Below are 14,957 nucleotides of genomic sequence, written 5' to 3' on the forward strand. Positions count from 1 at the left end.
GGATCGTCGTAGTAAAGGGGTTAAGCTGAGGAGGCCATATAACCTCTTCAGACCGAGGATATCTTTACTGCTTTATTCTTGCTGCTACTGGACGATTTCTTTCAGCTTTAAAAGAACATCCTATTGGGAAAAAATGGTAATGAAGGTCATCTCCAACCCCCTCAGATCGAAATGTGTCTGTGGAGATGAATAAAATCGTCGAGATAAGGATAAAATAAATATATAAGCATTTCGACTGTATTCCTCCCTTTACCAGACGATTTTATTTGCTCCGCAGAGGGACGGGTAGTGAAAGGGCTAGTTTAGGATATAGTTAATTCCTTCAGTTCGAAATAAAAGAAATTACGTACTTGAACGGAAGAGGTTAGGGATAGAGAAAAAAGACAACTTGAAATGTAACACACACACACACACACACACACACACACACACACACACACACACACAGGTACGAAAACACGAAAAGCAGAGATAACGCAGTCTGTGATTATGTGGGGTTACGTAGGGACGAAAAAGTACATTAGCATAATTGTCTCACTTCTATTTCCTACCCAGCTCTCTCTCTCTCTCTCTCTCTCTCTCTCTCTCTCTCTCTCTCTCTCAAGCACCAAAAACCCACCTCCTTATCAAAACAATGGGAAAAATATTCTTCCTCTTTTCTGCTTTCTTTTCCTGCCTTTTTTTTTTATATCTTCCTTTTTCTTGTTCCTAATTATGTTCTTATTTGGGGCCATTATGTTCAGTTTCCTTACTCTGTTATTCTTTTCATGTGTGTGTGTGTGTGTGTGTGTGTGTGTGTGTGTGTGTGTGTGTGTGTGTGTGTGTGTGTGTGTGTGTTTATTACGCAGTGAAAAAGCCATGCCGATTGTCCTGTATTAGTATTTTTCATAACAAAACGTCAGGTGTGATTAGCATATTTGTACAGAACTCAGATTTACATACAAACTTGTGGTCAGTTCCTCTTTACCTGATATTTGTTTTATCAGGTAACATTATGAAGCAGTGCATAGTTTTCCCATTTATACTGAAATTCCTGCAAAATCAAATCTCAGTTGTGAAAGGGAAATGATCGTATGTTGTTCGTGAATCAGGATGCATTTGTGTTAAGACGAACTGCAAACGACGCTGCTAAAGTTAGTTTCTTGAGAAGGGGATTTGTTTTTGAGGGAGGAAAAAAGATACGGGAAAATTCTTCACTCCTTTGTCATCAAGCTTTACTGTCGCCGTGTTTTGTCATGCTTCTGGTTCTACAGAGGGACGCCTTCTTGTGGTGGCACCGATATAAATGGGTGGTCCAACTGCCTGGTTATACAAACGTCCTTCAGCTACTGCCCTATCCCCCAAAAGGAGGATGGTGGACTGGAGGACAAGGGCATCGTCAGCTTGCAATCAGCTTGGTTTCAGGTGAACCTGGGGCTACAAGTATTATTACCGTTATGCTTTGCCATTCTCTGCCCTATTTTGTATTTTAATAGTCTTCATTCTTCTCTGCCGCGGTCTGTACTCACCACTGTCGCGCACTGTGACAAACCCTACCTCGTTTTATGGCTGGAGTGACGCAGCGTGACTGAGAATCATGGACTTTAGAGCAACCACCTTGATTAGGGATGGAGGGGCGCTAGGTCAGAAAATGGGGCGGCGACGACGGCGCTTTCTCTGGCTTCTGTGCCCCTTACGGTTGGTCCGGTCTGTGTCTTTCTGCCTGGGTTACGTAATTGTCTTTGTCCTCTGTCCCAGGTGGATTGTGTTAGAGGACTGTATATGTCTTGGTGCCTGTATTGTGTGTCTTTGTTTTCTGTAGCTCTCTTCCTGGTTAGCTAATGGGAGGGAGGGTGTTGTGGCTCATATCTGTGTCCCATACTCACTGGGGTTTGTCCTCTCTCTCTTCCTGATGATGATGATGATGATGATGGTGAATGTCTGTGTCGTGGTGATCGTGTTATGTGTAGGTTTTTATGATTTATCCTTCTCTTCCTGGCTGATTACATACATCTTTATCTTCTTGGGTGATTGATAACACGGAATTCGTCATACTTTTTTATTCATTTTAGTCTTTTCCATCTGCTTTCCTTTTCCAACATGATTTTCCTAAGTGGATGTATTTTACAGCCTTCATTTTATATATTATGTCCGTCATCTGTTCCTCTCTTCCTGGTTAAAACTGTATCATTACTGAGTATGCTAAATCATGGTCATATTCGCTTATCCTTGTTTTCCTGGATGACTGTCCTGTTAGGCGATTATTTGTGCCTTACTGACCGTGTTGTATAAATATCTTGTTATTTGTTCCTCTTTCTTCTTAGTGCATTGTGTTTTGTGAATGATTCGCACAGACCGATTTATGTAGAGTTGTTCATTATTTGTCCATCTCTCCGTGGACGATGGTGCTGTTATGCGAATACGTGTGTCTTGGTGCCCAGATAATGTGGGATCTTTACCACCTTCCCCTCTCTTTCTGGATGACTGTGTTACGTTTTATGTCTGTGTCCTACTTAATATCTCCTCTTTCTGTAGAATGATTGTGTTATTTGAGCGTCTGCATCTCATTGCAGGTGCTATGTTGGTACAGTATGTCACGGATTCCTTTCTTCAGATATATTTACTTGTTTGTGTGTCTGCTTAATTACGAGCGAGAGAGCGCAGTGAGCGAAGCGATGTTTACGTTCAGCTGAGAAATGAGCGGCCCGACACGACCCGCCCGGCCCAACCGCGATGGTTTTCCGAGGCTAATAACTTTTCTACTATTAGGTACAGAAGAGATACTTTCAGCAGGTAGTACATTCAATAAATTTTTTTTTTATCTATATGTTTACTCTTGAGACCAAAGAAACCTCTTGGAATCCCAGCTTCCCGAGGGAATGTACCGAGAGCTTCAACCGACATGCTCCACTATGAAATTGGATTTTTTAAAAATTCCTGTTGTAACACTAAGTTTTCTTGCAGGAATTCTAACAATTTAATATCGGATATTACGCTCATAATTTTACATGAACTTTTTTTTTTTTTCTATATTTAGGGGATGAAATCAGCAATGGTAATCGCCCTATTTCTGGTTTTATCATTCGATCAACAGCCAAGCGTTTACCGACGCAGTTCGTTGACAGGGCCAGTCGGGAGCAGAGAACTGAACTTTGCACGTGTGATAAATGCTACGGCGCCTCGCTATATGCACAATCAGAGAGAAAACGTGAGTGAAAAAATGAGAAAGTAAATATTTTAGCTTAATTATTCTTCTGTTATTGTTCAACTATCCCACCAGAAATGCTGAAAGTTTACACCAGGATGAAATTATGATGATAGGCGTATGTACAAATGCTAGGTCGCTCGTCACGCACTCACAAAGCACTCTTTACTTGCACTGCGTACGTCTCTGTGGACGGTGGTTTGCTAGGACGTGCTAAATCTTTGCAACTACAGGGAGCACCCAGGAGACTGGATTTCATTAAAACATCTTTCAATGTATTTCCGTATGGCCACACCAACACCTTATACAAACACCCCTGCCAGCAAAATCACCGCTAGTCCTGGATGTGAAATTACCGGCATGTTAAAGAGCAGTTGACAGGTGTTAAGTTTTAAGGCTTTCGGGTGTATAAAAAAAAATGATGAATGGGTTAATTCATCAACCTCATTCATCAAATTAATTCACTATCCCATCCACCTAATTCATCAATCCATTCCAGCAATTTAATCCATCAACTCATTCAACCAAATCAACTTGTCAATTTAATCCAGCTTCCTCCTTGTTGAACTTACCCCCCCCTCTCTCTCTCTCTCATCTCCACAACACAACCCCACCCTCCCTCCCCCAGCCTCTCGTAGTCGTATATATCCAGCTTAGGCAGTGGAGAGGGGGTGATTTATCGTCTCGGGTCTGTAAATCCCCTGGTGGTGATCGTAGGAGGGGGATTTAGTATCTTGTAATCCGTGTCTGGCGAAGGGGATTACTTGTGGTGGGTGTCAGTCGGTTATATGTCATGAGAGAGAGAGAGAGAGAGAGAGAGAGAGAGAGAGAGAGAGAGAGAGAGAGAGAGAGAGAGGCACACTAAGATCATTTACTTTTGCAGTTTCTCTCTTCAAACTGTATACATCCTTGGAGGTTTGTTCAAATCTGCCTGGATCTGTTCAGAGATATTTACGCCAACTCAGTCCAGTTAGGTTCAACCAGGTTCACTTATGCTTGTTCAGGCAATATAGGTTGATCCACATCCAATCACGTTCAGTCAGGCTAGTTCAGATCTTTTCAGGACCATTCAGGCCAAGATTCGTCATTTAGGCTTAATTATGTCCATTTGTGTCAAGTTAGGTCCATTTGTGAAGTCCATTGATTCTCTTCTCGTCAAATCAAATTCAGTCATGTCCAATTAAAATACCAGTCATACAGCGCCTTCACTGCCAGTCAGACTAATAATAATAATAATAATAATAATAATAACAGCAACAACAACAACAGTAATAATAACAATAATAATAACAATACAAGAAAAAATTAAAACGAATGTACAATGTCAGTGGCCCTAAAATGAATAAGCATAAGTAACATTCCTTCCTGGTTCACCGTGAAAATGAGACTGCACATCAAAAGGAGGGCAGGGGAAGGTGGTGGGGAGGGTAAGGGAAGGGGAGGTGGGGAGGTGGACCGAGAATGACTTGCTCTATGCTCCGGTGATCAGCCTACAGCCACCCCTACCTTAGCCCTTCATTACAGAGGTAGGGGACCCGGTGAGAGACAGGTAGGAAAGGAAAGTGGATGACAGAGGGAGAGAGAGAGAGAGAGAGAGAGACGAATAATGAACCAGCACCAAGTCATAATATGGTTACCTGGCACTCAGGCTGGCGTAGAGGTGGTCTTGGCCTGACAGTGGTGTAAGGGAGAAAAAGTCAGCGTCAGTGGGAAGCCCTTAAATTATTCATGTCATGAAACCAAATGTCTAGCCTGACCGAAGTAGAGGGAAAATAAAGGCCGGAAGAAACACGGAAGATCAGGAAGAAGGTGGGAGAGAAGAGAGGAAGACATTAAGGGAGAAAGATGGGAGAAAAACAAGGCCTTTTAGTCGCCACTTCCGACAAGCAGGGTTACTTGGGTATTATATTATTATTATTATTATTATTATTATTATTATTATTATTATTATTACCATTACTGTTATTATGATTATTATTATTACTATGATAATTATTAAGCTAGTTGGACTGTTGGGTTGAGTGCGACTGGCTGACAGAATACGGTAGATGGATTAGTGGATTACATTGGACAGACTGATGGATTATGCAGAATGGATTGATGGATTACACTGGATACACTGATGGATTACACTGAATGGATTGACGGATTACACTAGATGGACCGATGGATTCTAATATATGGATTAATGGATTACATTGGATAGAATGATGGATTACAATGGCTGGACTGGTGGATTATAATGGACGGATTGATGGATTATACTGGATGGGTTACTAGATTACATTGCATAACTTTGTAAATTTAGTTGGATGGGTTGATGGATTAGGGTGGTTGGGTTGATGGATTAGAGTGGATGAGATGACGGATTATGGTGGATGGCTTGATGGATTAAGGTGGATATAGGTTGTTGGGTTAGGGCGGATGGGTTGATGGATTAGGGTGGATGAGTTGATGGATTAGGGTGGACGGGCTGATAGATTAGGGTGGATGGCTTGATGGATTACGGTGGATGGGCTGATGGATTAGGGTGGATGAGTTGATGGATTAGGATGGATATAAGTTGATGGATTAGTAGTAGTCTGGCATATCGGTTCTACTGTTTATTGCAAGCGGAACCACACACACACACACACACACACACACACACACACACACACACACAAAACACGGGGTTAAGACTGTACATACTGAAAATCACGGGCACTGGAGGTCAACAGGGGAACGATTGGATATTACACTACATCATAATCGTCTTCTGCTTCTTTACGATTTTTTGTTAACATTACTCCTTCGTATTACGTTCTAGTCTATATCTTTTTTTTTTTTTTTTTTTTTCATCAGTAGGACATACGAGGATAATATGGTGTTTTATGCATAATATAATCCCTGGGGAAGAGGTGTTAAAGAATTCACTAAGGCTGTGTGAAAGTGATATTGAATCAAGGCACAGATTAGCTTACCTTTCATTTCTAACGCTTACACGACGTTACGTCCTGGCGTTAGACTAAGCGAAATACCCACGTCGTTAGCCGTCGATCGTTTAAGGGCAAAGGAACGTGGTATATGAAGGGGAGAAGTGTGGAACTGTACGTGAGGAGATAAAAAGCAAAAAGGCAATTTTCAAATAACTTGCTTTTGTCCTCTGAAATAACTAACCAAAATAACGGTGATTCAAGTTTAGGCTATACTTATCATAGATATAAACAGAGAGGCCAGGCTGGCAGCTATACAGAAGTATCACGTTTTATCAATCTAGTTTCTCATATACAAATTAATCTGATCCAGCAAGAAGCTTCCCGGAAACTTCTCTGGAAAAAAAAAAATGACTAAGGTATATTTAGAAACGAACAATGTGGCCTTAGTGACATACCTGTGAATTTATACTCCAATCACAGCCATACCAAAAGTGTAAACAATACCAACAAAACAAACCAAATGGGAGACAATACCAACAATGCAAACCAAATGAGAGACAATAACAACACTAAAAGCCAGACTCAAATGACGATTCTCTTCACCCGAGCATAATGGTGGCAGTCAAGAGGAATGATTAACAGCGGATGCATTGTGTTTGAACTCACAGAAATAACAGTGTACTTTTTTGCTCTTCTGTATAATTGGTTTCCCTCCCCCCCTCCTCCTCCTCCCCTTTTCGCTGTATAAGTGGCCTCGCCCCTTTCTCCGGTTTTTCTGGCGTCAACAGTTATATTCAGATGCCGGGGTGCGTGGGAGCCAGTGCTTGGGGAGAGGTCAGGGGGGTCACATCCTACACTGTTTCCCTCCCCATCCTTCCTCGCTTTGCTTTTTATTCGTTTCCTCTACCCACTCCCTCTTTTTCCTACTTCCCTGTAACACTGCCACCTTTTTTTTCATAGTTCTAGTCCCTTTCCGTTCACCTCTTGTTCCCTGCCTCGTCAAAGCTCACATTTTTCCATCTAACCCTTTCGTTTCACCTAATTCAGTCTAGCTTCTATTTGCCTACTTTTTCTTTCTATATTCTAACCATTTATTTTCATGCCATTTCCTTTAATGCCCCTTTAGTTTTGACCACCCATCCCTTAAACTGACATTTTCCCTCTATTTTCCTTACTTCCAACCTTCTTGTCAGCCCTCTCTCTCTACGTCACATCTTCATCTCTGTTTTCCTCTCTTTCACTCCTTGTCTTGAACCCCCATTTTCTTCGTTGCATTTCTAACTTTTTATCTTCAACGCACATCTTTCTTCTTTTTTCCGTAATTCTAATCCTCTTTCACCCTCTCCCTTCAACTCCCATTATCCCTATTTTGTGATTATTTTTAGCCTATTTTATGCACATCATCCTCCTACCTCACATTCTCCCCTCTTCCTTATTCTTAACTTCTTCACCCAATTCCCCAGCCCGCATTTTTCCTGTTTTTCCTGATTCCTATCTTTCATCTCCTTTCTCACTGCTGATAACTCCTTACGTTTTCCTTCTTCCTCCTTGTTTCTAAACCCATCACTGCAAAGACGTCTCTCAAGTGAAGAAATTCGTGTTTGAAGACCAGAACACAACACCTAAGTTCTCCCATGTCCGTAAAGAAATGACGTGACTCTGATTGAATTCCTTTACCTCACGGACCTAAGTTTTATTTTGCTTTACTGTTACACTGCATTATTCAGCTTACATCTCACTCCCCTCATTTCGAAAACTGAATAAAATCGTTCAGAAATGGTACAAATAAATAACTAGAAAGACGTGCTTGTGTAGCATGGGATTAGACTCTACCCTGATGAACGGATTTCAGGAGTAATCCTTTTCTGTTTGAGTTGGTGAGTTAATGTGAGCTGTATGGGATGCACGGATGGCTAACTCGCTATGGTCGGTCGGACACACACACACACACACACACACACACACACACACACACACACACACACACACACACACACACACACACACACACACACACGACCCTCTGTTCTGTCTCATCTCACGCACTCTCACTCTACATAATGGGACCCTTAGATTAGCAGCGGGCAATCAACCATTCCCGTGTTACCTTTCGGGTGTCATAAGTTTCTTCTATACTACATTAACAAGCCTTCTTTTTTTTCTAATTGCATCAAAATAGAAAAAAAAAATGTTCTCAATAAAATATATAGGCTTCGAGTTTTTAAGGCACGATTATTTAGATGTCCCTGTTCCACTGTCAGCCTCATTTTATTTTACTTTATTAGGATGATAAGTAAGAGCGGAGTCTGCTTAGTTTTTTCTTGGTTTGTCCTTCTTGTTCTCCCTGGAAAACTTTTTAAACAGTCATCACCTCGCCCATATTTGCCAAACCACAATGCCAATCTACATATCGCGTTACCCCGGCCCCGTTCCACCACTAGCCATCATCCCACCCCGTCTCCTTCACTTCTGCCCACTCAGTTCACCTTTTCTTCTACTCCCTCACCCCCAACTTCTAACTTTAAAAATAAAATCTATTCGCACCGTCAAGGCCGACTCTCATACTCGTACAATGGCCATCTTTACAGGGTGTACTCGTCCCGCCCTGCTCCATCACTCACCACCATCTCTGCCCATCCCACTCCCCTCATACATTCTTTTGCACCAACTCTCTTGCACCCACCTTTGACTGGCACTCCACCGACCTACACACAGCATCAGTCTTCACGTACACTTTCCCCTCCATGTCCCACGATCCACCACCATCCCAGTCCATCCTGCCAATTACATTCCACCCACACCACTCACTGTTGTTGCTGTTATGTGGTGGATATAGTACCAATGAATTCCTTGACTACCAACCAACCTACCATGCCCACACTCTTCAAGGGTACTTCTTCCCTCGTGGACCACCCTACCAGTATTTCAACCGATCCTGCACGCTCAGCACCCAGCCCTGAAGTACCCGAATCGACGTATCTCCAAAACCACCGCACCGATAGGACATTTTATGACATGGTCTGGAACAACTAATTTTAAGACATGCAGCTTCATCTTCCTACCTTGATTCTACCCATATTAATCTCAATCACCTTCACGGACTTAAGGTAAACCAGGTGAGCCTCAAGCAGACTATATCATGGCGACTGAAGTGGCCTGAATTTGACGACTGGATTAACTAGTTTCAGATTACTTCGTGTAGGAAAACATAGTGCATTTTTAGCTGTGGTTCTGAAGGTCATGCTAGTAACGATTATGCTCGACAGGGGTTCTGAGAGTGAGACGACGGTACGCGGTCACCTAATGCGCGTGTCTTCTCTCTCTCCCCCTCGGCTGCAGATGGGTTGAGTTCTTGGATTATTCATTCATGGTTTTATTTTTGCGCTCTCTCTCTCTCTCTCTCTCTCTCTCTCTCTCTCTCTCTCTCTCTCTCCATCATCATCTTTTTCGTCTTTTCTTCTACTCTCCCTCCTCCTTGTCCTCCTCTTCCTCCTCCTCCTTTTACTCCTCCTGCTCCTGCTCCTGCTCCTCCTCCTCCTCCTCCCATGCCGTCGCCGCCACCTGCTTCCACTCGAGTGACGAACAAATTGATAACAAATGGTGCTATTCACCCTACCTCGCTGTTTTGCCTTTCATGCTGGGAGAAGAAGAGGAAGAAGAAAAAAAAGAAGAAAAAGAAGAGATGAAGAAAAGAAGATGAAAAGAAGATGAACAAGAAGAACAAGAAAAGAACAAGAAAAGAAGAGGATGAAGTACAAGAAGAAGAAGAAGAAGAAGAAGAAAAGGAGGAGGAGGAGGAGGAGGAGGAGGAAGAAGAAGAAAAGAGGAAGAAGAAGGAAGAATACAAAGGAACACAAAGGAAAGCAAACAGCAACAAACCTTATGGTCCTTTCGAGGCTGCTTGTTCCAGTGTAGACTATGACTGCGTGATCTAATTCTACATGCTGAAGGATAAGGATAGTAAAGCAAGAAGGTTCTCCCCGCCTCCAAACCCTCCAGTTAAAGCTGGCAGGAAAAAGTGAGAAGGACCACTATGCAGCATGGTAAAAAGGACAAGGAAGTTTCACAGAAAAGACTGAAGAGGAAAAGTACATTCTACAATACTTTATCTATGATGACTGATTGATAACTGACGATGACTGATGATGATGATGATAATGATGATGATGACGACTGATGATGATGATGATAATGATGATGATGACGACTGATGACTGACGACGAAGACGACGACAACGGCGACGACGACGACGACGAGGGGAAGAAGAAAAAGAAGAAGGAAAAGAAGATGAAGAAGAGTGACCGAAATGGACAGTGCAGAACAAAGTGGTTAATGCGGAAGACGAAGAAGACCAATGGATAAGAGAGAAAGTAAAAGTATGAATGATAAATTGATAAAGAAGAGAAGATTGAATTAGAATATAGCAGAAATTGAGAGAGAAAAGTAATGAAAACAATACGAACGAATTAGTAAGTAGAAAAATTATACATATGAGACGCTGGAAATCAAGGCGAAGAAGAAAAGATGGACGAAATGAAACTATGAAAAAAAAAGAAAAAAAGAACAAGGTAATATTAGACAAGAAAATAAAAAAGAAAGACATAGTAATTAGCAGGACAATTTTTTTTAATGAACCATAGAAATACTGTAGATTGACAAGACAGTAACTTCCATGTAACAGAGAATACAGTATAGAGAGAGAGAGAGAGAGAGAGAGAGAGAGGCGGTGGAAACAGACGAAACAGAAGTCAAAATACACATAAAAAAGCCGAGAAACTTCTAAACGATTACTGTCCAACATACCTGCACACTATCGCACCTTCATTAAAACAAATCAGCATCTAAACACCTCTCTTAAATATTAAAAGAAAAAAAAAAAACGTATGTAAAGGATTTCTACCTCTCTCTCTATCAGCCAATCCTTTATAACCCCGTAGGGAGAATAGGGACCCGGGGCTAGGCTATTATAAGTGAAAGGTGAAGGGTCAAGAGTGATCGGTCTGTGTCATTACGTGAACAATTAACCCAACCACATCTCGGACTTAAATCCTTATAAGCCTCATCCGATTGAAGCTCTTAACCCACCAGACGGCAAGGCGTCCATCTGATTACATGGTTACCATCTAATACAGTCAATGGTTTCCTGGGGCTACAGACAATCGTTTGGCTTCTCACTCAGTGTCGTGTCAAACCTGAAGACAGCATTACATCAAGTGAGTGGATGATACGCGTCCTCATCTAGCATATTGTCTTCCAAATGTTAGCTGAAAATGTGCAAAAAATCACACAAACACCAAAGATGAAAAGTTTACCATGAAAGCAAATGAAAAAGGTACATACAAATTTACCAGAATAATGTGAAAGTTAAAGTTAAAGTACCCTACATGGAAAAAGTGGCAAAGATATGCAAAAAATCCCCACTTAAAAAAAAGTAAAAAAATATGGTATGCAAAGGTTTATATTCAAGTCTGCAAATCCAGGACATGTCAGAGGAAATTACTGAGTCATAAAAAGCGGAATCCGGGTACGCTATTAGAATACATTACGGAAAATTGTGACACTAGGGAGGAATGTGGTGGAACTGTGGAGATGGAACTGTGGTGGTGGTGGTGGTGGAGAGGGATGTGGTGGTGGTGGGTGGGGAGGGGGTGTATGAGGGTGGTTGTGGTGTGGGTGATTTTGAAGGTTTTTGGTGTGGTGATGGTGGTGGAGTGAGGTGAGTGTCGTGGTGGTGGGTGTGGTGGTGACGAAGGGGAAGATGGTGATGGTGGGATGGGAAGGGTGGCGTGATGGTGGTTGTGGTGTGGTGACTTTGGGGTGTTGTGGGGGTGGTGTGAGGTGAATGCCGTGGTAGTAAGGTGGGTGTGGTTGTGGAGGGGGGTTGTTGATGGTAGTGGCGAGTTAGAGAGGAGGACGGTGATGGAGGTGGTGGTAGTGGTTGAGGGAAGTGTTGCTGTGCTTGTGGTGGTGGTGATGGTGGTGGTGTTAGTAGCTAAGTAAAGTTGATCTGTGGTGGTGGTGGTGGGTGTGATGATATTAGTGTGCTGTGGTGTGTGGTGGAATTGTAATGGTTGCGGTGGAGACAGTGACAGGAAAGAGAGAAGTGGGTGAAGGAATGGGGGTGGTTTGTGGTGTGGTAGTAAGGGAGAAACGGTATCGTCGTGGTAGTGGGTGGGGGTGATCAGGGAATGAGATGAACGTTGGTGGTGGTGAGTGTGGTGGTATGAAGTGGGACTCGTGGTGATGGTGACAGCTGTTGTTGAGGTGGTGGTGGTGGTGTTAGTGGAGGGTGAGGGTGAAGTGTGGTGGAACGGTATGGGTGGTGGTAGGGAGATATACTGTGGTGGGAGAGGGGATGTTGGGGGGTTTGGGTGTGGTGGTGGGTGGCGGATGTGGAATGAAATGAAACTGTGTGATGAATGAGGTGGTGCTGGGAGTGTGTGGAATGAGTAGAAGGTGAATTAGGGTGGAGAACCAAGTGTATTGTGATGGGGATGAAGTGAGGTGAAACTGTGGTTGTAGTGGGTGAGGTTGTGGTGGTGGGGAGGGAGGGGAGGGGAATGATTGGGACTGGGGATTGACAAAGAATGTAAATTAGTGCATGAGATAAACTGCGATGTAGGGTGGATGGGTGGGTGGCATGGGAGTGTGAGTGGTTCTATAATGCAATGTTTCATAACTCTCTCTCTCTCTCTCTCTCTCTCTCTCTCTCTCTCTCTCTCTCTCTCTCTCTCTCTCTCTCCATCTATGCATCTGTCTGTCCGTTTCCAACCACTGTAATAACCTATGCATTTTCAAATATTAGTTTCCTCTTTGCCATTAAATTTCGTCCCTTCTCACTCTTTCCCATGCATCTTTGGGTGAAGAATCAGGTGTGCAGAGGGGGGATGCTGAGCCTTCTGACGTGCAATACTTTTCTCCTTCAAATACAATCATACTTCTTTGTTTTTCTTTTTTTGGTAACAGCAGTTGATTCGTATGGGGCAACAGATATACTCCCTCCTCCAATTGTTTCTTCTTACATTATATTCTTATCACCATGAAGTGCTAAACAGGGACGCCTTTACGCCGTACTTCAGACATAACAAGAGAGCGCATACCTCCGCCAATGCCGATGCCATTAAAAAGGATCCGGATCCGGATCCATCCTAAAACTTAATCAATTCTTTCTTGGACCATGGCCCACCTTTCCTTAAAATTTCATCAATATTCGTTCATAACTTTTTAAGTAATCCCTGATCCGGATCCGTGGATATATGATCCGGATCCGCCCAAAACTATTATCGATTCTTTCTTGGTCCCAGGCGCACTTTTCCACAAAACTTCATTCAAATTCACTGAGAACTTTCGGAGATATTGTGCGGGATACTCCGCATCCGGATCCCGATCAACACTTAGTGGTTTATTCTTTGACCCACGGCCCATCCTCACACAAAATTTCATCAAAATCTGTTCATAACTTTTTGAGTAAACGTGCTAACAGACAGACACACAGACAGACAGACAAACCAACGAGGGGTAAACCACAACCTCCTTGGCGGGGGTAATAATAACAACTACGGCTATGAGATTTTAAGTTACGGGCAGCGAGTTAATTGTATTTGATTCTGACCCCATCACGACCAGCCATGTCTCTTACTGTATACTGATAAATTCGTTTGATGATACAGAGAACATAATGCTATAGAATTCATCGTATTCTGGACGACAGAAACGAAGGGTAGGGAGGGATCAGTGACAGACAGAGAGACATAAAAACGACACCGACAGACAGACAGACAATGACAGACAGACAGACAAACAGACAGATAAACGAACACTGACAGACAGACAGACACAAACAGACAGACAAACAATTAAGAAACAAACAGAAACAAGACAAAGAATTAGCGGACAGAAAGCAGAGTCGAACGCTTAATCACGAAAGAGAGAGAGAGAGAGAGAGAGAGAGAGAGAGCATTAAGAATCCAGGAAGCAGACATTCAGACACACAGACCACTTAAGACCCACAGAAGGAAGCCGGGAACATGTAAATTACCTCTCATCTAGGTATTAACTTTCTCTCTCTCTCTCTCTCTCAAAACAACAATTACCTCCAACACACATTACCTCACAGACATCACCTGCAACACCCCAAAATCAATTAACCATCCACCTGCAAATGGCCCCCGTCTTAATTAACCTGGCCATGCCTCATAAACCCTGGTTAATCATTTCAGCCAGAGGTCAATTTTTTTTTTCTTTATTCATGCATTTTCCAGGCATTTTCATTTCGCTTTGGGTAGACTTTTTAAACTGTACCCTCTCTAATTTAGTCTGTTATTGCCATCTCTCCACCTATACGTAGAGTTACTGCTATAGATTAACTCTAGAATTTGCTGCTATTCTCAAAGTAGTGCTATGGGGAGGATGTAAAACTGTAGCATTTTCTTTTCTGCTAATCTCAAAGTGGTGCTATGGAAAGGATGTAGAACTGTAGCATTTTTTTTTTTTTTTTTTTAATCAATGGAGATCATGAAAGAAGCTACAAAAACACGAAAATCTGGGCCAAGTTAAGGTGAAGGGACTAAAGCAGGGTCGGCTAGTGCCTTCATTAACCTCTTACTTACCAGGGGATTTTAAGCTGAATAAAATCGTCTGTTAAATGCATACATAAGCCACAAAAAGGTGTCATCGTGCTGAAGGAGTTAACAGCCCCTCCCTTAATCACCCCTCAGAAACAATTAGGACAAACTAGGCTACACTAATTGCCCAGTGGAGTTTTCGTGTCAGTCGCACGCAAAAACACAATATGCAGAAAAACGAGGCAGGAAGACGAGCATTTTCCACGTTATATCTTTATTTTATTTTTATT

Source organism: Coenobita brevimanus, chromosome 8, assembly GCF_032717465.1.
Source record: "Coenobita brevimanus isolate Jiangsu-jjx chromosome 8, ASM3271746v2, whole genome shotgun sequence".
Taxonomy (NCBI): domain Eukaryota; kingdom Metazoa; phylum Arthropoda; class Malacostraca; order Decapoda; family Coenobitidae; genus Coenobita; species Coenobita brevimanus.